Below are 23,731 nucleotides of genomic sequence, written 5' to 3'. Positions count from 1 at the left end.
TGACAGTAAGGTTTCCCTCAAAGATAAACCTGAGTGCTTTGTGGGTCGGCTGGGGAACAGTGGTGAAGGCATTGACAAACCTGTGACTCGACTTGACTTGATTCGAGAACCTTTTGACTTGACATGACTCGTCTTTACAACCTTGTGACTCGGTGCAACTCGACGTGACTCGGCTCGACAACCTTTTGACTTGACACAACTCGTCTTTACAACCTTTGACTTGACATGACTCGTCTTTACAACCTTGTGACTCAGCTCGACTCAAATTGCCGCGACAATCTTTTGACTTGAGACGACTCGTCTTTACAACCTTTGACTTGACATAGCTTGTCTTTACAACCTTGTGACTCAACTCGACGTGACTCGGCTCGACAACCTTTTGACTTGACACGACTCCTCTTTAGAACCTTTGACTTGGCACAACTCGCCTTTACAACCTTATGACTCGGCTCGACTCGACTCAACAACCTTTTGACTTGACACAACTTGTCTTTACAACCTTTGACTTGGCACGACTCGTCTTTTCAACCTTGTGGCTCGACTCAACTTGACAACCTTTGACTTGACATGACTCGTCCTTACAACCTTGTGACTCGGCTTGACTTGACATGACTCGACAACCTTTTGACTTGACATGACTCCTCTTTACAACCTTGTGACTTGGCTCGACTCGAATCAACAACCTTTTGACTTGACACGACTCATCTTTACAACCTTTGACTTGACACGACTCGTCTTTACAACCTTGTGACTCGGCTCGACTCGACAACCTTTTGACTTGACACGACTCGTCTTTATAACCTTGTGACTTGGCTTGACTCGACCCGACTCGACAACCTTTTGTCTTGACACAACTTGTCTTTACAACCTTTGACTTGGCACGACTTGTCTTTACAACCTTGTGACTCGGCCCGACTCGACTCGACAACCTTTTGTCTTGACACAACTCGTTTTTACAACCTTTGACTTGGCACGACTCGACAACCTTGTGACTTGACACGACTCGTCTTTACAACCTGACTCGGCTCGGCTCGACAACCTTTTGACTTGACACAACTCTTTCTTTACAACCTTTGACTTGACACAACTTTCTTTACAACCTTTGACTTGACACGACTCGCCTTCACAACCTTGTGACTCGACTCGACTTGACTCAACTCGACATAACCTTGTGACCCGACTGGCCTGAACTGTTAATATTGGACCTTTTTTGGGCTATTGACATCAATCGTCTAATCCATTTGAAGTGGGAGGGCTGCCACCCTCCTAGTTCAAATGAATTAGATGTCTACTTCTGGTAATGTATACTAAAACTGACTGCACAGTGGATCATTTATAAGCAAGCTCGCAAATTACTACTAGAGCATATTTTCCTTCATTAGCCTCTATTAACACAAGGGCTTTCCAAAGCAAATCTGAATGAAGCGATCTGAGAAATATTCTCTAATTGGTTCTAAGGGTCTACACGGTGGGGCCCCCTTGGCTCAAATGCATCTTTTCCCTGACTCCCTGACTCTTTTCAACTCCCAAACTACCCTCTCATCACATTTCCCCGCAATTTCCTGACTCGCTGCAAGAAACGGGAACTGCCGCAACACCAAAGTCCACGTCGGACTAACAGTCTGGCCGCATCAGCGTCCGGGAAAATCAAAGTGATCTCTTTTGACAGTTCAACCTTTAATTAAAAAGCCGAGATCAGAGACAGTTGGAGTTATATAAAAAGTTATCGGCTTTAAAACCGGTACGGACTGCAACCTGACGCTGCATCATAAAAATGCGCACTTTTACGGTAATCGCCTCTTGCATCTAAAATGTTCAAACCTTTCTTCTTATGCAGTTCAATGAGTGCCTAATAAATACATGAATATTCTTGTTTTATTTATTTATTTATTTTTTTGTCGCAAACGCATTATAAAGTGTGTGGTGTAGCAACACCTGCTCTTGAAACAGCACGAGGGTCCAAGCATGCGTGTCTTTCTTCTCCCGGCGCTAATGCTCAACCTTGTCCAAGGTTAATCTGTCACTCTTGCTGTGTATTTGCATCCGTTCTTATCTGCGGCCCACCACTCAACCGACTCTCTATCTGGCCCAGCCACTGCTCAAACTTAATCGTCTTTGTCCATTATAGATGAGCCTCCAACCAGGCAGACGCGCACGCTCTTCCCGCCCGTTGCTAAGATGTCCTCTTTTCACCGAGACGCCACTTCCTTAACGACAAACAATTTCATGACTTTGGAGTTGCCATTTTTCTCAAATGTTAGACATCTGCGCGAAAGAAGTATAGCAGTCTTCCCGCGATTTTACAGCAATATATAGAAAAGTTTGAAGAGTGACGTTGTAATTATGATTTTGCGATTGAACCAGTTGTAGTATTAACTCATTCACTCCCAGCCATTTTCACCGGAGCAAGGCCCTTCGCTCCCGTCCATTTTACTGGATTTTGACTGATTTTGCAAGGCCCACAGAAAATTCTCTTCTATTGCTATATAAACATGGAACCCACCAAAAGAAAGATTAGACTCTCTTCTTTCAGCAGGAAAAAAGTAGGTTCATATCTTTTTTAATTCTTTAGAAATCAGCATTAGAAAATAGCTTAAGTTGAGCAATTTTCCAATTTCTGATGAAAAAATAGAGAAATTGAGCTTTTTGGAAAAGCATACATTTCAAACATAACTTTGACTTTAACACAGATATTTTTCACTTTTGTGACATCCCAAACATTTGAATAATTTCGTTCTACAAAATAACATAAACAACAAGACAAATAGAGCTTTTGATCGCAAAGTAACAATTTATTTACACATCACTAAACTGTTGAACTATTTGCGCACATAACAACGGGGGAGGCTCTCTGCTGCTCCCGGTTGAATGAGGTGGCTCCGAGTAATCTGATGAGTCCGGATCAAGATCGGTCTCACTTTTTTCATCATCTTCATCATTTTCATCGTTGGTTTCAACCTCGGGCTCAGGAGTACCGCAAATGTGAGCTCCGTAGAACGCGTGTGGAACCTGATTTTTTTTAATCCTTCTTTGACGATGGTTTCGTTTTCTTTTCAAAACACTCCTCCAGTGTCGTTTGCCTTTTTTCTGATCGTTCTCCACAATTTTCTCAAATTCTCACGCATCTTCACAAGATCCCCCCAACTTCCGTTTCCTGACTATTTTTCTTCACCTCCTTTCATGGCCCGAGATGAGTTCTTACAAAATCCGCTACTGCCCTCCAGTGGCCAGTTTTATACCTTTAAAATGAGTTTTGAGCATTCTGCACTGCAGTTTAGGTGCAACAGAACCCAGCGATCCCTCTTGTCAAAAACAAAAAAACAAAACAAAAAAAAAACAAACGTAAAAGATGTATAAATACGTTTTTAGGACACTGAAACAAAAATAGAACGTATTTATACGTTTTTGGGAGCAAATGAGTTAAGTGAAGGAATCTGACCTTTTCGCTAGATTGCTGGCATCAAGCAAGCCGAACCGCCGGAACCGCGCTAGCAATTGCAATGACGCGGGCCAGCGAAAACCCGGCCAAAAGACCAAACTCCGTGCGTTCACCTTAGTTTTAAGTTGACAATTTATTCCGAGTCGACAGCAATCAGTACAGAGAGACCCAGGCGAGGATCCAGGGTCACCATATCACGAGTCAACAAAAGATGAAAAATTACAACGATTAGTTAAACATTGTCTTTTAAAGGTTCTTGTGAGGCAAGCTCTGGTCCGGAAGAAGGGTGTGTTTGAGCGTTGTTTAAGATTTGGTCTGTTGTGGATTGGGCAGGAGGATTCGGGAGGTACTGTTGTCAGGGGAATGAGAGTTAAGGATTTTGTCATCCTCAGTGCCACACGAGTGCTAAGTATACACTTCTCTGTCACGGGTTTCTCCAGATCAGATGTTCCTTGTGGTAAGACAAGATGTCCAGCCATTTGTTCTGGACTGTCCGGAAGAGCTGATTGCAGGATTTGGTCGAGCAGACATGGGCTATTAGATGTTTTGCCTATGACCTGGTCTTCAGCGTCAATCAGCTGAGCGTTGGGCTTCTGTGGTCAGAAAGCGTCCTGTATCTTTCTGTCCTTATCTGCCCGTTGTCTTGGTGCTGCAAGTTGTAATCATTCCAAGTCCAACTGTTCATAATATCAAATATATTCAGCTTCTTTTTCTTAAGCTATGATATAAATACTATTATTTTATATTGGGTGTGTTAGAGTAATACAAACAGTCAAACAGTAAATACGAGAAAAGATACTATTCCCTTCATAAGCAATAACTCCTAGAGATAGACACAAGTCCTTGAAGTGTGCCTTGTCAGATGGACTGAAAGATATACTGTACTTTGATGCAGGTGTGAACGTGCCCAATTGGGCGTGCTGACATTGACTGCTAGGTGTCATCTCTCCCTCCCTCTCCATCCACTCCGCCTTCCTCCCCTGTGTCCAGAACAGTTGACATGTTGACAGATTGAAACCCCGCGTGCTCTCGTCCTTGGTTGGCCTAACCAGTGAACCGTGCCCACACCAGTTAATCAATAGAAGACAATACTGTCTGTGGAACAGACAGAACACAGACTCTAGTCGCAAAGTCCGGTTTGCAGGGGTGAGAAGGCGCCAACAACAGGATAGTCTTATAAATCGTAACACTTTGAGATACGAGTGCCTTGACTGAAATTGGAGATGAAAATGAAGAGGGTACAGGTAGTTCCTGGGTTACGACCAGTGTTGGGCACGTTACTTTAAAAAAGTAATTATAGTTACTCATTACTTCTTTCAAAAAGTAACTGAGTTAGTAACTGAATTACTCTATATTAAAAATAACTAATTACCAGGGAAAGTAATTATTTTCGTTACTTTAAAAGGAAGGTGTTGTATGTCAAATAATTTGAAACTTTCTGAGCAGTATTCGAGTCAGTTGAATAGAGAAGAACAGACAGGTAGTTGTGTTATAGAACCTTGTAATATTTATTGCACCTCACCAGCAACAGATTTATCCTACGCTTGGAGTGCAACAAAAATAAACAGTAAACAATATCATAAAATAACAATCAGCAGTAAACAATATAAAGTGAGTATCATCAAGTAAATCTTAACTCTCACAACCTGAGACAACTGGTCAAGTAAACATAGCCTAATGTACTTCAAGTATTTTGACTTGAAATAGTGTTTATATCTCCACCTCGTAAAGGACAAATTTTCCTCTGAATGCTCTGCCATCATATCCCTCTGCATCTGTTTTGCGTGTTTGGTGTTTGCTGCACGTGCTGTTCCGGTTTGTGTGTGAAAACACCGGCTAAGATTGGCTTACCATGACACATGACTCTAACCCTCGGCCAATAACAATCACTTCCATCGCATCTATCCAGGTGGTGCATTCAGGTAGCCTCGTCCCCCTACTCCTCCCGTCAACCTCAAAGCGTCTGCCATCCTCAAGATGGAAGCAGCATTCTTGCTGGCTGACAGTTGGGGGATGGGAATGAGGCTAGCATTCAGGTGTAGCATGCTTTGGAAAGCATGGTCTAATTGAATGAGCAGGGTAGTACGTGCTGCAATATTCTGATACACAATTATCCGAGACACCCTAAAGTGCACACGGCACCAATATTGTTTTGCTCACATGATGCGGGAGTGATTTAGAGACACGGCCTGCCGAGAACCGTACATTTGTGCTAATGTTTAAGTTATATGTGCCATTAAAGAAACAGAGTGCCAGCACGTCCTGTGTGGTATATCTTTGCTAAGAAAAAGCACAAAACAAAACACGTGCGCTATTCTTGAACCTGAACGCACCCCAAGTCTTGGATTACAAATAAACAGAGCAGAGTAGATTCGCTACGGCTGGTAGTTTCTTCAATTTATTCAAAGTAGCGCACAACTTTTGACCGTCAGTAACGGTAACAGCGTTTTAACGGTGGAAAAAATAATTAGTTAGATTACGCCGTTATGTAATGGCGTTATTTATAACGGCGTTATTCCCAACACTGGTTACAACTAATGTTGCACTGATACCAATACTTGTATCGGCGAAGGGGGAGGCGATACACCACTAAAACGGTGGTATCTGTGAGTACCGAGAAATAGGGTGCCGATACCCTTTACTGGTATCACTTGAATGCAGCCTTCTTTCTCCTGACACTCACTAAACTCTATGTTGTGTAATGACACGTGATCACTTAGCATGCCAAGCAGCTATCGGTATTGGCCTGCTCCAGATCAATGAAAGCAGACCAATAGCTGGTCTTAACCAATGCTGGGACAGCTTTTTCATATGGAGGAAAAACAAATCAGGAGAAGAGATGTCGCCGATTTGTGAATATTTCAGCATAGAAACTTCGTCGAATACAGTGGCTGCATGCAAGATTTGCGGTCAAAAGTCTTGAGAGGTGGAATTAAATTGGCCAGTTTCAATAACTTGAACCTGATAAAATATTTGAAGATGAAACATGTGAACGAACACAGAGTTTGAGGCTGCAACAACAGCAACTGCTACCAAGAGAAACTGGGCTGTACCGGAGCAACAAACCCTGGTCAGTGGATTTCGTCTACTTTACTTTACGCGACCTAAGCGGCCCCCTCTCTCACCTCCTAACAAGGCTGCACTCTTTACCTGTATTAATGGCACTTGTTTTAACTCATTATTGGTATAAAAGACACCTGTCCACAACTTCAGTCAGTCACACTCCAAACTCCACTATGGTCAAGACCAAAGAGCTGTCGAAGGACACCAGAGACAAAATTGTAGACCTGCACCAGGCTGGGAAGACTGAATCTGCAATAGGTAAAACGCTTGGTGTAAAGAAATCAACTATGGGAGCAATTATTAGACAATGGAAGACATACATTACCACTGATAATCTCCCTCGATCTGGGGCTCCATGCAAGATCTCACCCCGTGGCGTCAAAATGATAACAAGAACGGTGAGCAGAAATCACAGAACCACACGGAGGGACCTACTGAATGACCTACAGAGAGCTGGGACCACAGTAACAAATCCTGCACTGCCGGACGTGTCCCCCTGCTGAAGAAGGTACACGTCCAGGCCCGTCTGCGGTTCGCTAGAGAGCATTTGGATGATCCAGAAGAGGACTGGGAGAATGTTATGGTCAGATGAAACCACAATAGAACTTTTTGGTAAAAACACAGGTTCTCGGGTTTGGAGGAGAAAGAATACTGAATTGCATCCGAAGAACACCATACCCACTGTGAAGCATGGGGGTGGAAACATCATGCTTTGGGGCTGTTTTTCTGGGACCAGGAGGACTGATTTTGTAAGGAAAAGAATGAATGGGGCCATGTATCGACAGATTTTAATGGAAAATCTCCTTCCATCTGCAAGGGCATTGAAGATGAGACGTGGCTGGATCTTTCAGCATGACAATGATCCCAAACACACAGCCAGGGCAACAAAGGAGTGGCTTCGTAAGAAGCATTTTGAGGTCCTGGAGTGGCCTAGCCAGTCTCCAGATCTCAACCACATAAAGAATCTGTGGAGGGAGTTGAAAGTATGTGTTGCCCAACGACAGCCCCAAAACATCACTGCTCTAGAGGAGATCTGCATGGAGGAATGGGCCCAAATACCAGCAACAATGTGTGAAAAGCTTGTGAAGAGTTACAGAAAACGTTTGGCCTACATAACAAAGTATTGAGATGAACTTTTGGTATTGACCAAATACTTATTTTCCACCATGATTTGCAAATAAATTCTTTAAAAATCAAAGAATGTGATTTTCTGTTTTTTTTTTTTTTTCACATTGTCTCTCATGGTTGAGGTTTACCCATGTTGACAATTACAGGCCTCTCTAATATTTTCAAGTGGGAGAAATTGCACAATTCGTGCTTGACTAAATACTTATTTGCCCCACTGTATCATACATGTTTTAGGACAGTTATTTTGAATTTAGAGGTACTTCTAGGGTTACTTCTGACCTACCTGGAAATTGGGGTTACATTGCCAGCCTAGAAACGGAACTCATTCGACACCCGGGGACTACCTGTATACTGCATATAATTTGCGGAAAAAAGATTTTCTATGAACATTGCAATCAGCAGGAAAGCAAAACTGGGCACACAGTGTACTGTATTTGTTCCCTGTTTAATGGAAACCGAATAGAAGTGCTGCAAATGAAGAATCCGACGTATTCAGGTGTCTTTTTTGGCGAGATGTGACAGGCTCACCTTGAAATAGTTCCTGATACGTGAAGCCGACAGCATTTTCCAGTCTTCCGCGCACTTACCATCTTGCCTGAATGCGATGAAGGCAAATTAAAGCGGAGACTGCTGACGCCAATTACGTCCAGAGGTAATATAATGTCCGGATGATGTGGAGAGATCCGACCCGATGCGGAGGTGGCACTTTCTGACCCCCGCGTGGGCTGGAGCAATTACCATTGGCAAAAGTGCCAAATCTCCAAAATGGTGGAAGTGCTTGCACGGCTCATCCTTTCCTTCCACCCTGGGAGGCCCGCAGCCTCTTTTTGTGTTTAGGAGACCGTTGAGAATGCAAGTCAGTGATGGAAAAGAAGCAGACGGAAGAAGCGGAGATGTTTGGAAAACCTTTAACACTAGAACTACCAAAGCTGGATCAGTTGATAAAAATCACTTTTGTAATCAGAGAAGGATCATATGACCTTAATCAGCATATCTTTTGTGAGCATTATTCATTCCCATTCACACTCGCAAAACCACAGGGTTGGATTGCTCCAATTAGCATCTTGGCTGATGGGGGAAGGGTAAACTGGTGTTATTCTAGCTGGCCTTTTGTCACTTTCAAGCCCAGAAGACAGGTTATGGTGAAAAAGCCACCATAAAATAGACCAAACTGCTGACAGGATGTGACTTTTCTTTTTAAGTGTTTACTTGTCCCTTCAACTCTTCCAGTTTTATCCTCTGTGTAAACCAAATGGAACATACTAGTCAGGTTTCATTTTTTTTTTTTTTTTAACTTCATGCATGGAACCATACTGTGATCAGACTTACAGTATGTCTCACATACAGTCCCTGACAAAAGTTTTGTCGCTTATCCATTTTGCAGAAACAATTGCTAATAACCTGACTTTTAATGATTCAATTGGTTTCAGAAATGGCTCATATGAAAGCTAAGACCCTCCCAAATGATGTTGAATGCACAAAAATATATTTGTTTAGCTGAAAAAAAAAAAAAGAATTCAATGAAGATATAAAGGTCAAATTTTGGCAAGACAAAAGTTATGTCACCTACAGAAATTAGTGTGAAAATTGAACAAAAAATGTACTTCAAATACAAAAATATATTACATAACATAAGCAGGCCATCGCCTTAAGCAGAATAATGCCAAGGGGCCCATATTTTTGGCCCACCATTTCCTTACAGTGTACCGTGAAACCCATACATGTAATCCAACCCATACGTCCATATTTTGTATATTAATCAGATTTTTCGTTTCTCTGCTCCAGAAGGATAAATTCTCTTCGACATATTCGTTCATCTATTTTTCAAGCATGTTTGAGCACCAATCATCGCAAAACAGGTTCAGCGTCACTCTCCAGGTTGCCAGATTGTAATGACAAGAAAATGGATGTTTGCATAGATAAACAGCAATACACACCACATTATTCACAATGCTCTATTAACAACGTATAAAATGAGGTTGCCAGATTGGGGCCCCCCCAGTGATCAAGGGCCCTAAGCAGCTGCGCAGTCTGCATATAGGCTGGGCCGGCCTTGAACATAAGCGAATTAAGTAGTGGTGCTGTGAGATCCAAATTTAATATTTTGTATGACTTCCATGGGCTTGAAGGACTGCATCCATGCGGTTCAGCAATGGAGCACCATCCTGCTGCAGAATTTGTCCCTTTTTATGGTTAGGCATGTAAGAGGCAGCTAAGATTTGTTGATATTTCAGACTATTTATGTTGCCTTCCACCCTGCACATCTCTCAGGGTGCAAACAAGTAAAAAACCGTGTGACATTTGCCAAGGCCCATAGCCTGTCAAAAGGATGGACGCTGGAAAAGTGGCAAAAGGTGGATTTTTCAGATGAATCTTCCATTGAATTACACCACAGTCGCCGCAAATATCGCAGGAGACCTACTGGAGCCCGCATGGATCCGAGATTCACTCAGAAAACGGAAGTTTGGTGGTGGCAAAATTATGGTCTGGGGTTACATCCAGTACGGTGGTGTGCGAGGGATCTGCAGGGTGGAAGGCAACATAAATAGTGTGAAATATCAACAAACCTTAGCTGCCTCTTGCATTCCTTACCATAAAAAGGGACAAATTCTGCAGCAGGATGGTGCTCCATCGCATATTTCAATCTCTACCTCAAAGTTCCTCAAGGCAAAAAAGATCAAGATTCTCCAGGACTGGCCAGCCCAGTCACCAGACATGAACATCATTGAGCATGTCTGGGGTAGAATGAAAGAGGAAGCATGGAAGACGAAACCAAGAATGTTGATGAGCTCTGGGAGTCATGCAAGACTGCTTTCTTTGATGTTGCTGATGACTACATCAATAGATTGTATGAATCTTTGCCGAAGCCCATGGAAGTCATACAAAATATTAAATTTGAATCTCACAGCACCACGACTTAATTCGCTTATGTTATGTAAAATATTTTTGTATTTGAAGTACGTTTTTTGTTCAATTTTCACACTACTTTCTGTATGCGACAAAACTTTTGTCTTGCAAATTTGGACTTTTATGTTTTCATTAAATGATCAATCTTTTTTCAGTGAAACAAATATATTTTTGTACATTCAACATCATTTGGGAGGGTCTTAGCTTTCATATGAGCCATTTCTGAAACCAACCGAATAATTAAAAGTCAGGTTATTAGCAATTGTTTCTACAAAATGGATCAGCGACAAGACTTTTGTCAGGGACTGTACTTTATGTGTGTGTAAACTGTATGGAGACAGAAAGGTGCCATTGGGTGGTTTTCTGAGGCAATGAACACACATTTAGAAGTCATTTTCTCTCCCCCTTCCGAATAGGCTTGTCCAGTTGGACAAAACAGTTGTTGCTTGTCGGACAGTGGACTGCTCAGGCTGGCAATCGGGCGGACAACCTTTTTACATCTTCCAAAAGCTGCAGTTTGCCTTCAGTACAAGGGACTGTGCAATAAAAAACAAAAACATTTTTTATTTGGTGACATATGACACTTTGCCCTTTTCCTGGGGCTAGGTGTTGAGGTTGTTGCCGAAGCAAATTTTTCCTTCTGCGCCTTCTTTGCGCCTACATGAGAGTGAGTCAATTCCTTTGCAAGACCCACCAAGAAGTCCACCCTTCTCTTATATTCAAGATGCTAATTGCAGCTATCCAGAGTGAAACCCCCCGTTCACACAAAGTCAGCAACTCCACAGGAGTTTGTAGGGGGGTTGGCCTGCTTGATTGCTTCTTTGAGTGTTCTATTGTTTAACTCATTCACTCCCAGCCATTTTCACTGGGGCAACCCACTTCGCTCCCGGCCATTTTACTGGATTTTGACTGATTTTGCAAGGCCCACAGAAAATTCTGTTCTATTGCTATATAAACATGGAACCCACCAAAAGAAAGATTAGACTCTGTTCTTTCAGCAGGAAATTTTTTTAGTTCATATCTTTTTCCATTCTTTAGGAATCAGCATTACAAAATAGCTTAGTTTTAGCAATTTTCCAATTTCTGATGAAAAAACAGAAATTGAGCTTTTTGTAAACTCATACATTTCAAACATAACTTTAACACAGCTATTTTTTGCTTTAGTTACATCCCAAACATTTGAATAATGTTTTCCTTTTACAAAATAACATAAACAACAAGACAAATAGAGCTTTTGATAGCAAAGTAACAATTGTTCAATACAAAACCCTCCCACCAAAACAAAACAAGTAGGAACTAATATTCACATAGGAACTAAAGTTATACAACATAAAATATACAATATAAATGAATACTAAATTACATTTGTAAAATATAGACACATAATAAAATAAATAATAGCCCATTTAAATAAAATTAAATGAGCTAAAACACATGTAATTAAATAATAAGAATAATACACAGATCCTGCTTACACAATTAAATTTATTAATTTCTGTGTGGCGCTTTAACTTGAGAAAATCCACCAATAAAGCTTTTGAAAACCGTTCATGAGCAAAAAAAAAAAAAAAATCATTGAGGCATTTCATTTGTAAAATACACGTTAAAATCTTTGTCATTGTGATTGGTTTTCTCTTTAGCACAGGACTTCTTTTTTCTTTCTTTCAGAAAGAAAGCTGACCAATACGTGGGGTCTGAAAGGCAAATTGTTGTTGGATTATTATCTTTAAATACCTGCTACTTTTTGAGCAGAATTCTAGCTTTGTATAGGCTAATGTTCCTATTGTTGAAAGCACAAAAGTGTGTAATAAACAACTAGCACATTTATATTTTGCATTTTTTTTTCTTACTGTACGGAAAATGAACCGAACCGTGACCTCAAAACAGAGATACGTACCGAAACGAGATTTTTGTGTACCGTTACACCCCTAGTTTTTGGGAGCAAATGAGTTAACGATGCTCAGGAGTCAGTTTGGTATCGGGGTAATTTGACGCCTTTCTGGTATTTCTTTATCGCAAAAAAAACAAAAAACGGGACTTCCAGTGTTAATGGCTGGTTCTGAACCAAAAGTGCACCTCCATTTCATGTCTTTACCCTGCTCACAGCTTTGTTGTGTTCAGTCTGATGTAGCAGAGGTGGAATGGTTTCCCGCAAGCATGTCAGGTGGATAAATACGCGGCTTTGTCCGTCCTTGTCCGCCAGCGGCCGTTTCCATTTCTGCGGGTTGTCGCTGAATGACTGCAGATTTCATCGGCCGCTCTTCGATGTCTACGGGGATGAGGCCATCAGAGCTGAGTTGACGGCGGGCGGTGACAGACAAGAGTTCTCTCTGACATGACTCCCATTCACAGCAGCTGGCTATTTGACACTAATCTGATTCTAGTCCATCGGGCCCGTTTTGCGCCCGCCGGCTTCCGCCAAAAAAGGAATTGACCAGCAGGGTGGTATTTTTGACTAGCAGGTGTCGCGGAGGGAACTCATGAATATGTTTCTCTTTGCTTTTGTCGGTCTCTTTGTGTTAAAGTGCCTATGACATGAAAAAGCATGTTTATTTCATAATGCACGGTTCCCATTCACCGGTGGATATTGGCCAAAACAAGCCCTACTACTGTGGGATCATGGGACTTACGAGGAAGTGAGTTAACATTGTGTTTTGTATTATGTCAAATACTGGGACCATTTTAATACGTACATGCATTTTGTGGCTGACATGCTCCTTCTCCACTCGGCCGACGACATCGGCGGCTTGTCGCACATCCCCCCGCCGGGTGAGCACTATACTCGGTTTATTGCCCTTTTCATGTGCCTGGTGTTCTGTCAAATTTCCCACCCGATCAGAAATTGCAACTTTGTGTACTATTTACTTACATTTCATCATGGATGGCCAGGTAGAAAAGATCTCTTAAGACACATTCTGTCTGTCATGTTAGCTACACAACAAATGCACGCCGCTGTTTGTTTACGTCGTCGTTGTGTAGTAAAGCATTATTTCTCATTATATTCGTGTTGACCATGTGACAGCTACGCGTTCCTCCGACGTCGGCCCGTTTGTCCAGCGGTACTCTCCAGCTGCTTCCCCGGCGAGCTCTCCTGTCCGTAGTAGCAGGGGAGCGAGCTGTAACTTGCTCTCCGCCAGGCGGGTTGCTGATCAGCGATGACAATCAACAACCCTGCGGCAGTGTGACATGATCCAGGCTAGTTTTGTGTGATTTTTCGCCTGGAAAAGCGAAAATAAGACTTTGAGACGTCACTCGGTTCGTGTTAGCATGTCGTCTACCTGTCACGCCTCTTGGTTTGTTTACATTCCCCGAAGTCGGAGTGGCAGGGAAATGTCAAAAGCCCGACTAACTACGGCGGCATAATATAACGTTCGGGTGGTTCGACAGTTTTGACCATTATGGAGTAATTTTGCCATGTTGTACTGCATAAATGCATTTTTATTATTTCATATTCCATTTAGCACAAGATTGTTATTTGTAATGACCATACCATTTATTTAGCGGTTGGGAAAAACACTTCAATAAAAAGAATATCCTTTAAATATATTGGAGTAGAGAGACTGAAACAAAGACATTTTGCGGCTTTCTTCGTCGCATTATTCTCGTTATGAATAATTCCCCCTCAATGGGCTGTATACTAAATCAGACAGCAGGGCCGAAAACCAAAAGTGGTCTTTGCCAGATGGCAAAAAATTTCTAACTATGTGGCATTTTTTTTGCCATGTGGCAAAAAAATTCTACCCATGTGGCTTTTTTTTTTCTTTTTTTTTTTTTTGCAATGTGGCAAAATGTTTTTGCCATGTGGCAAAATGTTTTTGCCATGTGGCATTTTTTTTGCCATTTGGCAAAATTTTTTTGCCATGTGGCAAAAAAATTCTAACCATGTGGCTTTTTTTTTTTTTTTTTTTTTCTTTTTGCAATGTGGCAAAATGTTTTTGCCATGTGGAAAAATGTTTTTGCCATGTGGCATTTTTTTTGCCATGTGGCAAAATGTTTTTGCCATGTGGTATTTTTTTGCCATGTGGTATTTTTTTTGCCATGTGGTATTTTTTTTTGCCATGTGGTATTTTTTTTTGCCATGTGGCAAAATGGTTTTTGCCATGTGGCAAAATGGTTTTTGCCATGTGGCAAAATGGTTTTTGCCATATGGCATTTTGATTTGTTGGGGGGTATATGTCCTTTTTTGGGGTATATGGCTGTTTTGCAGACCATACAAGTCCATGCCATTGACGGCTATGCACGTCCAAATGCTATTTTCATTTTAAATGGCAGAAAAACATGTGCGGCTGTGTTTTTGACCATACACTTTACATTACAGCTTATAGACATTCAACTGGCCCCCAAGTAAGGCTCTGCCATTGAGGGCTATGTATGTCCAAATTGTATTTTCATTTAAATGGCAGAAAAACATGTGGATTGTAATGGAACTTTTATTATCCTGTCATACGCACTTTAATCCCCAAGGAACTTTGGCCATGTTGTCCAAGCGACTTTCTATCCACCCATGTAGCTTTCGCCAGGTGAAGATTTCACTCGATTTTGAGAGGAAACACAAGTCCCCGGTTGGCGATCATTTCCTTCCTCTAATTAGCGCCGCATCGCTTTATGAACGGATATAAGATGCGGGAGAAATGGTAATTAGAAAAAAGGTTATCACGGGCTAGGGGCGCACGGGCACCGAGCATGCTGGGCCGTGTAATGATAGCATGCGGTTTGTTTACCTTTTGCTCGGTTAACTGCTATGGTAGCTACGCCTTTTACACAGCAAATGTTTAAGATGCAGTTTAATTTTAACATCACATTAATTAGCTTTTGAGCGTCAAATTATGCAGAGTGCTCATGCACTTACAAACAAAAGCTGGTGTGCGTTTTTTGGGGGGGGAAAAAAGCAACTGCTGTCAGACTTTTTACTCCCAGCGGAGCCATTTATCACGCTGCCAAGGTAGAGTGCTCGCGGCCCTGACGCGCAGCGGAGACTCGCCCAGATTGGAGCGCTCCGCCATGATCACGGCTGACACTGATTATCACTTTTACTCACTTGCGGTGCAAATGTGGCGACTAACGCGAGCCCCTGGGTCATGACGGTGAGGAAAATGGAACAAGGACAGCTACTGCAGATGCCGCTGTGCTTGCCTTGACGTAGGATTTGAATTTGTTCCATTGCTAGCCTGATCACTGCAAAACATTGTTTTCAGTTGGAAAATACATGCTCCCCTTTATGAAGTGTTTGTAACTTGTCGGATCGTACGTGGAAAAACCAAGGGCGTTTGTTTTGCATAGGGACATTAGAGACATAACACTAGCAAGTTTTCAGGATGCTCAAATTGTCTCCACCAACTTTTAAGCAACCTTGTTTGCATTATATAAGGAGTTAAGTTATGAAAGTAATTTAGATTGTTTTCACATGTGTTTTATGGATAGAATAGAGTAGGGCTGCAGCTATCGATTATTTTAGTAGTCGATTAATCGATGAACTAGTTCGAATAATCGAGTAATCGGATCAGGAACATTAAAAAAATGTAAATACCTGGGCTGAGCCTCAAACGGTATAAAAAATAAGGATTAAAGTACAACAAATGAAAAATTGGCTGACTTACATAGCAAAAGTCCGCTAGCTTAAATGCTATAAAATGCTAACCTTTTAAAAAATATATATATATATTTTTTGTAACAATGCTCATAAGAAATGGTTGAAACACATATGCATAAAAAAAAAAACATGACCTCAAACAAAAACTTAGCTTATGTTGGTCTGAACAGGGAGCAGCTGGATTCACATTTGCGAATAGAGGGCAGTGTATCCTCCCAAATCAATGAACCTAAATGCCAACACTCTCAAAACAAACCATTCAAACAAAGCAATCGAATTACTCAATTTAATCGATGAATCGCTGCAACACTAGAATAGACCATACCATTTTTAAGTGAACTATTTTCATTTTGTCCAGACTTATATTTATCCCTTTTCACTTGCTAAATGTTCCGTTTTTCCTCCTCCTCAAACGCACGTTTTGATTGGCGGGTGACTTGCCCCACCAACCCAAAAAAACAGACACACACGCACAGTCACACAGGCCTGACAGATTCACGTTGACAACATGCTGCCTCCTCTGTCCCCTTTGAAGGGAAGGAATATTAGTTTTTTTTCCGGCCAGCAGCAGCCACTGCAACTAATGTAAAAAGACTAGGGCTGTCAAATTTATAGCGTTAACGGGCGGTAATTATTTTTTAAAATTAATCACATTAAAATATTTAACGCATGCGCGGAACGACCCACTCACGCATTGCCGCGAACAGACTACAATGGCGCCGTTTTATGTATATTGCGAGCTTAGAGGCATAGACAAGCGAGTGGAGTGGACATTGGACTCGCGCATCTCTTCCACAACAATTATAACTATTGTGGCGAGCGACATGGGGAGGAATGACAGCAGATGAGCTTTTTCTTAACACCCTGTATTGAACACAACGCAGAGAAGATATAACATGTGCAGCCACCACTGACAGTCATGGTTGCCCAACTTCCCATCATGCATTTGGGCAGTTAAGAACAGTTAAGTCGCTGCAGTATCATTTAGTGAAAGCACAACAAAAATAATAATCCTATCTCTCTCAAAAAAAATAAATGAAAAAGAAAAGCGCTCAGTTGCCACGTTTACATGGAGGCAAATATTCCAATTACAATCGGAATAATTGTTCAAACCGAATAAATGTGTTCCATATAAACACCTCATTCGGAATGAACAGGCCCAAACCGAATGGAATTTCATTCCGATTCACAGGGGTGGAATATTCCTTTTCCCAAACCGATTAGAAGTAAAATTATATCATGTAAACAGGGAAGCGGAATGGTGTCTGGTTGCGTTCTTTCTGCACATGCTCCGTACTGACGTGGTGACGTCACTTGGTGACGTAAGTAACGTCATTTGCACCATGGCTTCCAAGCACACGCACAGCGCACCCACACAACTTTTTAAATGAACGGCGTGTCATTCTGAAGTTTTGTTTCCACTCGAAAAGTTAAAACAGCAGCTGATCTGACGATCGATCTCCATGTTTTGCAACGTGACACCTTGTTTTGATTAATCTGCGCATGTCAGACGGCAGTTGTCAAACGTCCTTTCGGAATAAAGGCAGACACATGTAAACGCTGGATCGGAATAGATGAAGTGACATGTAAACAGCTGATGTGAAATTTCCATTCGGAATGATTTGAATCGGTATGAATAAAAGTCAGCATGTAAACGTGGCTAATGCAAAGAGAACTGGCATTCCCAATCAAACTAGCTATGCAAAATAATACTTTGGTCAAACTCTATTCAAACATTTCGCTGAGCTCAACAAATTCACTAGATGGCAATATTTAGTCACAATATACAAGCTATCAAAATTACTATAACTTTTTGACTTACAAGAATTACAAGTCTTTCTATCCGTGGACTCCTTTCACAGAAAGAATGTTAGTAATGTTAATGCCATCTTGTGGATTTATTGTTATAATAAACAAATAAAGCACTTATGTACAGTATGGTGAATGTATACATCCGTCTTGTCTTATCTTTCCATTTCAACAATAATTTACAGAAAAATATGGCATATTTTAGAGATAGTTTGAATTGCGATTAATTACGAATTTTAAACTTTAAGCTGTGATTAACTCTATTAAAAATTTTAATCGTTTGACACCCATAAAAAAAGACGTCAATGTTGTGATTGGGGGAAACACCACTAATTTTGCTGCTGAAATTCCATTAAATTGTGTGAACTTGCTAACCTGCAAAACTAAACTGCTGTCAGGCCAGCCTCCACAAGGAACAATGAAGTCAAGCTAGCCGTCCCTCATTATGTGCATTACAGTAATGCAACGTGGTGGCTTCAAAGTGCAAGTCCCTTTATTGAACAAAAACAGGAAGCTGTCCAAGAATGGGTCCACTTCAGGGGGACACTGACATGAACATGAAATGACATAATATCTGTGAGGAATCAGAATTTGTAATTTGGTTCGAGTCTTGAGGTAGTCTAGTAATGCCTCAGATGTAAAGTGTATTCCAAAAAGTACACCCCTCATATTTCTGCAGATATTTAAGTATATCTTTTCATGGGACAACACTGAAAAGTAGTCTGTGTGCAGCTTATATAACAGAGTAGATTTATTTTCCCCTTAAAATAACTCAAAATATAGCCATTAATATCTTAACCCCTGGCAACAAAAGTGAGTACACCGTATGGGAACTACGTACATCCCTAAATGTCCAAATTGAGTACTGCTTGTCATTTTCCCTCCAAAATGTCATGTGACTCGTTACAGGAGTGCATTCAGCATTGCTGCAGAGATTGAAGAGGTAGGGGGGTCATTCCCACCACCATGCTTGACTGTAGGCTTGACACACTTATCTTTGTACTCCTCACCTGGTTGCCGCCACACATGTTTGAGACCATCGGAACCAAACAAATTAATCTTCGTCTCATCAGACCATAGGACATGGTTTCAGTAATCCATGTGCTTTTTTGACATGTCTTCAGCAAACTGTTTGCGGGCTTTCTTGTGTAACGTCTTCAGAAGAGGCTTCCTCCTGGGGTGACAGCCATGCACACCAATTTGATGTAGAGTACGGAGTATGGTCTGAGCACTAACAGGCTGATCCCCCCACCTCTTCAATCTCTGCAGCAATGCTGCCAGCGCTCCTGTAATGAGTCACAAGACATTTTGGAGGGAAAATGACAAGCAGTACTCAATTTGGACAGTTAGGGATGTAGTTTTCTAAGGGGTGTTGCCAGGGGTTTAGATATCAATGGCTATATTATGAGTTATTTTGAGGGGAAAATAAATTAACTCTATTATATAAGCTGCACACAGACTACTTTTCATTGTGTCAAAGTGCCATTTTGTCAGTGTTGCCCCATGAAATTTTATGCTTAAATATCTGCAGAAATGCAAGGGGTGTACTCACTTTTGTGATACACTGTAGATTGGTCCTTGGATAGCTTGATATATTATATCATCCCTACCAATGTTGAGACCAAACTTGGGAAAAACACATTTATATTGTTGAATGGAAATTGCGCTGGTCCTTCTACTGTGCACACCTTGGCCTCCAGGGGACAGTATAATACATACATGAGTATTTTAAGATGATTTTTGAAGACAACAACCCAAGGAAACTATTTTTCCCCTTTCTGGCTTATAAGAAACGGCCACAGAGAGCCATCTGTCAATTTCCTCCAACACATAATTCCATGCGGGAAATTAATTTTTGCAAAATCCAAATAAATATGAGGTCATTGTGCAGCAGGTTATCCACTGTTCTTTGTGTGAAAGCCAGAGTGAGCAAGACATAACTGCTCCCTCCCTCTCTCTGGCTCCGTTTCCTTGTTCTCGATGCCGCATGAACAGTCTGGTGCCCGCAATTTTATTGATTGGCCAAAAGAGGGCAGTGTGGAACATAGCATCTCCAGGGAGAAAAGACAAACTTTGGACTGAGCAATGCCCTTGCAAGGCAACTCTAAAATGTGTAAAGTGTTTCTACTTGATCCTTTTTTCTCATTGCGGTCATCATACCATTGAATAACAGAATTCAGCTTTTATGGCTTTGACAGCCACTGTTTGCTGGTTTCCAGCGGTAAGAGGGTGCACGCCACGTCACCCTGGCTCGGAGGAAGGGGCGATCAGGGGAAGCGAGCGAACGGATGCGGGAGGGAAGCAGAGGTTGATCGCGAAAGACAAAGTGCGAGGGTAGAGCAGGCGATGCGGGAGGCTGCGGGAAGCGGAACCGACAGCTTCGTGAAGCTCAGCGGAAGAGGCAGCAGCCAGGGGAGAGACGCCGCCGACCGCCGACGTGAACCGATCTGACACGCGGCCAGCCGAGCGAACAACGGCGGGCGGGGCGGGCCGCGCCGCCGGGCGTCCTGATGTACAGTAGAACCTCGCGCCACTTCAGGTTTGCAGCCGCGGGCTCAGCGGGGGAATGCGTTCAGTGAGCCGAACGGAGCTCTCTTGACACTCATCTCGCCCCCCGCCATCTGTCCAGGCCCAAACCTTGTTCTTTATTCTAATCACAACAGTTCAAAAAGTGCTTCCGGTGCAGTCTTGACACCGAGAGTTCACGGACAGATCACCCGTAGTCAGACATCGAAACCCGTAACCAAGTTGACGTCCCAACTCACGTTCAGATCCTGTACAGCCCTGAATGTCCAAATAGTGTCTGTTTTACCGATTGATGGTATATCTAAGATATGGTATAAGATAATTATTAAATGGTTATTAAATATGTACTTTTACCTATGAAGGCTCATAATAAAGTGTTGATTGCTATAATAGGATGTTCCATGATTGATTGCAGTAAGAGACATTTTTGGAATTGATAACTATAGACATGTTCAGCTCTTGATAATACTGCCTTGTCATTCTGACCGGTTTAAACCGGCCTAGGTTCGACAGGTCAACTTCAATACATTTAAGGAATTATATTGTTGCATTTTATTACTTACCAAATGCTATTGCTTCATGAAATGTATTTGATGAGATAGTTATTAAGTAATTATATATTTGCTTTTATCAATTGCTGCCCGCAATGAAGAAATGCTTTGGCTTATTATTTATTATTATTTATTTATTATATATTATTATTATTATTATTTATAATCGTACGATAGCACAATGTCCTTCAACAGGTGGTTTACTTCTGCTGTTTCTGGTTCCGTTGACAACATCCTTGTACATCTTGATGAATTTGTTTTGTTACTTTGTTAGCCTGCATCATGTGATGTGCTGCGACCCCCCAACTCACCCACAAGAGAGAATATGTAATATAGTTTTAGCCTTGAAAGGTCTCAGCACAGACTCAATGTAACTCGTAGCGTTAGCATAGCATTCACATTCTTGTTAGAATTAGGCTTTTGCTAACGGCTAGCGTCCTCCTAAACTCTAGGACAACTTTTTTTACATACTGTTCGTGTTCCAGGTGGGTTTAATTAGTTGAAAATAATGTTCTGTTTTCCTTCTGAGTATATCATTACGTGATAGAATTATTGGAAACCTTTTTTTGATATATTTATTAGTTTTTTGAGTGAAACTACAAATTTTGCAGACAAAAATGCGTAAACGTGGACTGGAACTAGATGAAATGAGTCTTGAGTTTTCGTCAACAATAACTAAACGAAGGCACACAATTTGAAATGATTAAAATAGGATTAATACTCCTAAGTGTTATCGTCCATAAGACTAAATTGAAAGGGCTAACAAAAACAACACTGAATTGTAGTGCTGGAACGATTAATCGAAAAACTCGAGTAATTCGATTCGAAAAAAAGATTCAAATTAAATTTTGCTGCTTTGAGTGTTTAATTAAAGTGGCGTAGTAATGGTTTGTTTTGAAAGTGTTTGCATTGAGTTGGATTGATTTGGGCGGATACACTGCCCTCTAGTCTGCCTCATTTTACATGGCTGAATCCAGCTGCTCCATGTTAAGACCAACATAAGTTTTTGTTTGAGCTAATGTTTTAATGCATTTGTAATTATTTTATAGGTATATTTAGCCGTTTTTTGTGTGAATACCGTATGTGTCTGAACCATTTGTTAAGATAATTGCAAATAGCATTTAAGCTAGCGGACTTTAGCTATGTAAGTTAGCCAATTTTTCTTTTGTTGTACATACTGTAGATCCTTATTTATTAATTTTTTTATACCAATTGAGGCTCAGCTCAGGTATTTTAATTTTTCATGTTCCTCATCCGATTACTCGATCATTGGAACTAACTAGCTCATCAGTTAATCGGCTACTAAAATAATCAATAGCTGCAGCCCTACTGGATTGTAGAGCTGCAACGATTAATCGATTAACTCGAGTAATTCGATAAAAAAAATTTAATTAAATTTTGCTGCTTCGAGTGTTTAATTAAAGTGGCGTTGTAATGGTTTGTTTCGAAAGTGTCTGCATTTAATTTTATTGATTTGGGTGGATACATTGCCCTCTAGTGGCAACAGTGAATATGACATAACTCATTTAACATGGCTGAATCTAGCTGCTCCCTGTTAAGACCAACATAAGCTAAGTTTTTGTTTGAGGTAACGTTTTTAATGCTTTTGTAATTTAGTTTGTAGGTATAATTAGCCGTTTTTTTGTTGGATAATGTGTTTGGACGATTTTTTAAGAACATTGTAAACAAAAAAAGGTGTTTTAGCATTTAATAGCATTTAAGCTAGTGGTTAGATTGCTAATTTGAAACAAGTTTTTGTTTTAGGTAATGTTTTTTAATGCATATGTGTTTAAACCATTTTTCAAGATTATTGTTAAAAAAAAAAAAAAGTTAGCATTTTATTGCATTTATGCTAGCGGAGTTTTGCTATGTCAGTTTGCTAATTGTTCTTTTGTTGTACTTTGATTCTCATTCATTTTTTCATACCGTTCGAGGCTCAGCTCAGGTATTTCAATTTTTCCTGTTCCTTATCTGATGACTAGATTTTTTGAACTAACTAGTTCATCGATTAATCAACTACTAAAACCATCGATTACTGCAGCCCTACTGAATTTGCGACATCGCTAGTATCTAATTGGAGACAATGGTGCCTCTATCCAATAAAAGGTCTTCATATCCTTTAAATCAGGACATTTGTGGACGGATTCTTGTGAATTACAGGGCAGATGAAGTCATTTTTGCGGCCAAACAAACACCATTTTTCTCCGAAAGCTAACTATTCCTCGATTCCAGAGGAGGTGAATCCCGATCCGAATGGCGGATTCACCCAAAGTTGTTTTCTCCCACTCAACCAGCTAATCTGCAAGCGCGTTCCCCAGTCTCGCGGCAAACGGGTTCACTGAACATCCGTACACGCGTGATGTGACAAACACACATGACAAGTAAATTGGTCGCCCGCCAGCGGCCTCAAGTTGGAGATTAGTGCTGATTTGGCTTGACTGCGAATGCGGCTGGTGTTCTTGGCAGGCTAGTCATGTGTTCATAATGCCACATCATGCTGCTATCGCTGCACTTTGAAAGGCTAATCAAGCAACTAAAGACATCTTTTACGAGCCCTGCCGTCGCTATGGCAACAGCCCCCGTCGATGGACCTTTGCGTCCTGGGAGAAATCAATGTTTCTGTAATGTGACGTTCCGACGCAGCCCCCGTTGTCTGTCCGGGCGTGTCGGCTGATGATTCACTCCTGACAGACCACCGCAACGCAACTCGGACCGGAG

Source organism: Corythoichthys intestinalis, chromosome 13 (genome assembly GCF_030265065.1).
Source record: "Corythoichthys intestinalis isolate RoL2023-P3 chromosome 13, ASM3026506v1, whole genome shotgun sequence".
Classification (NCBI taxonomy): domain Eukaryota; kingdom Metazoa; phylum Chordata; class Actinopteri; order Syngnathiformes; family Syngnathidae; genus Corythoichthys; species Corythoichthys intestinalis.
This window is presented reverse-complemented; position numbering follows the sequence as displayed.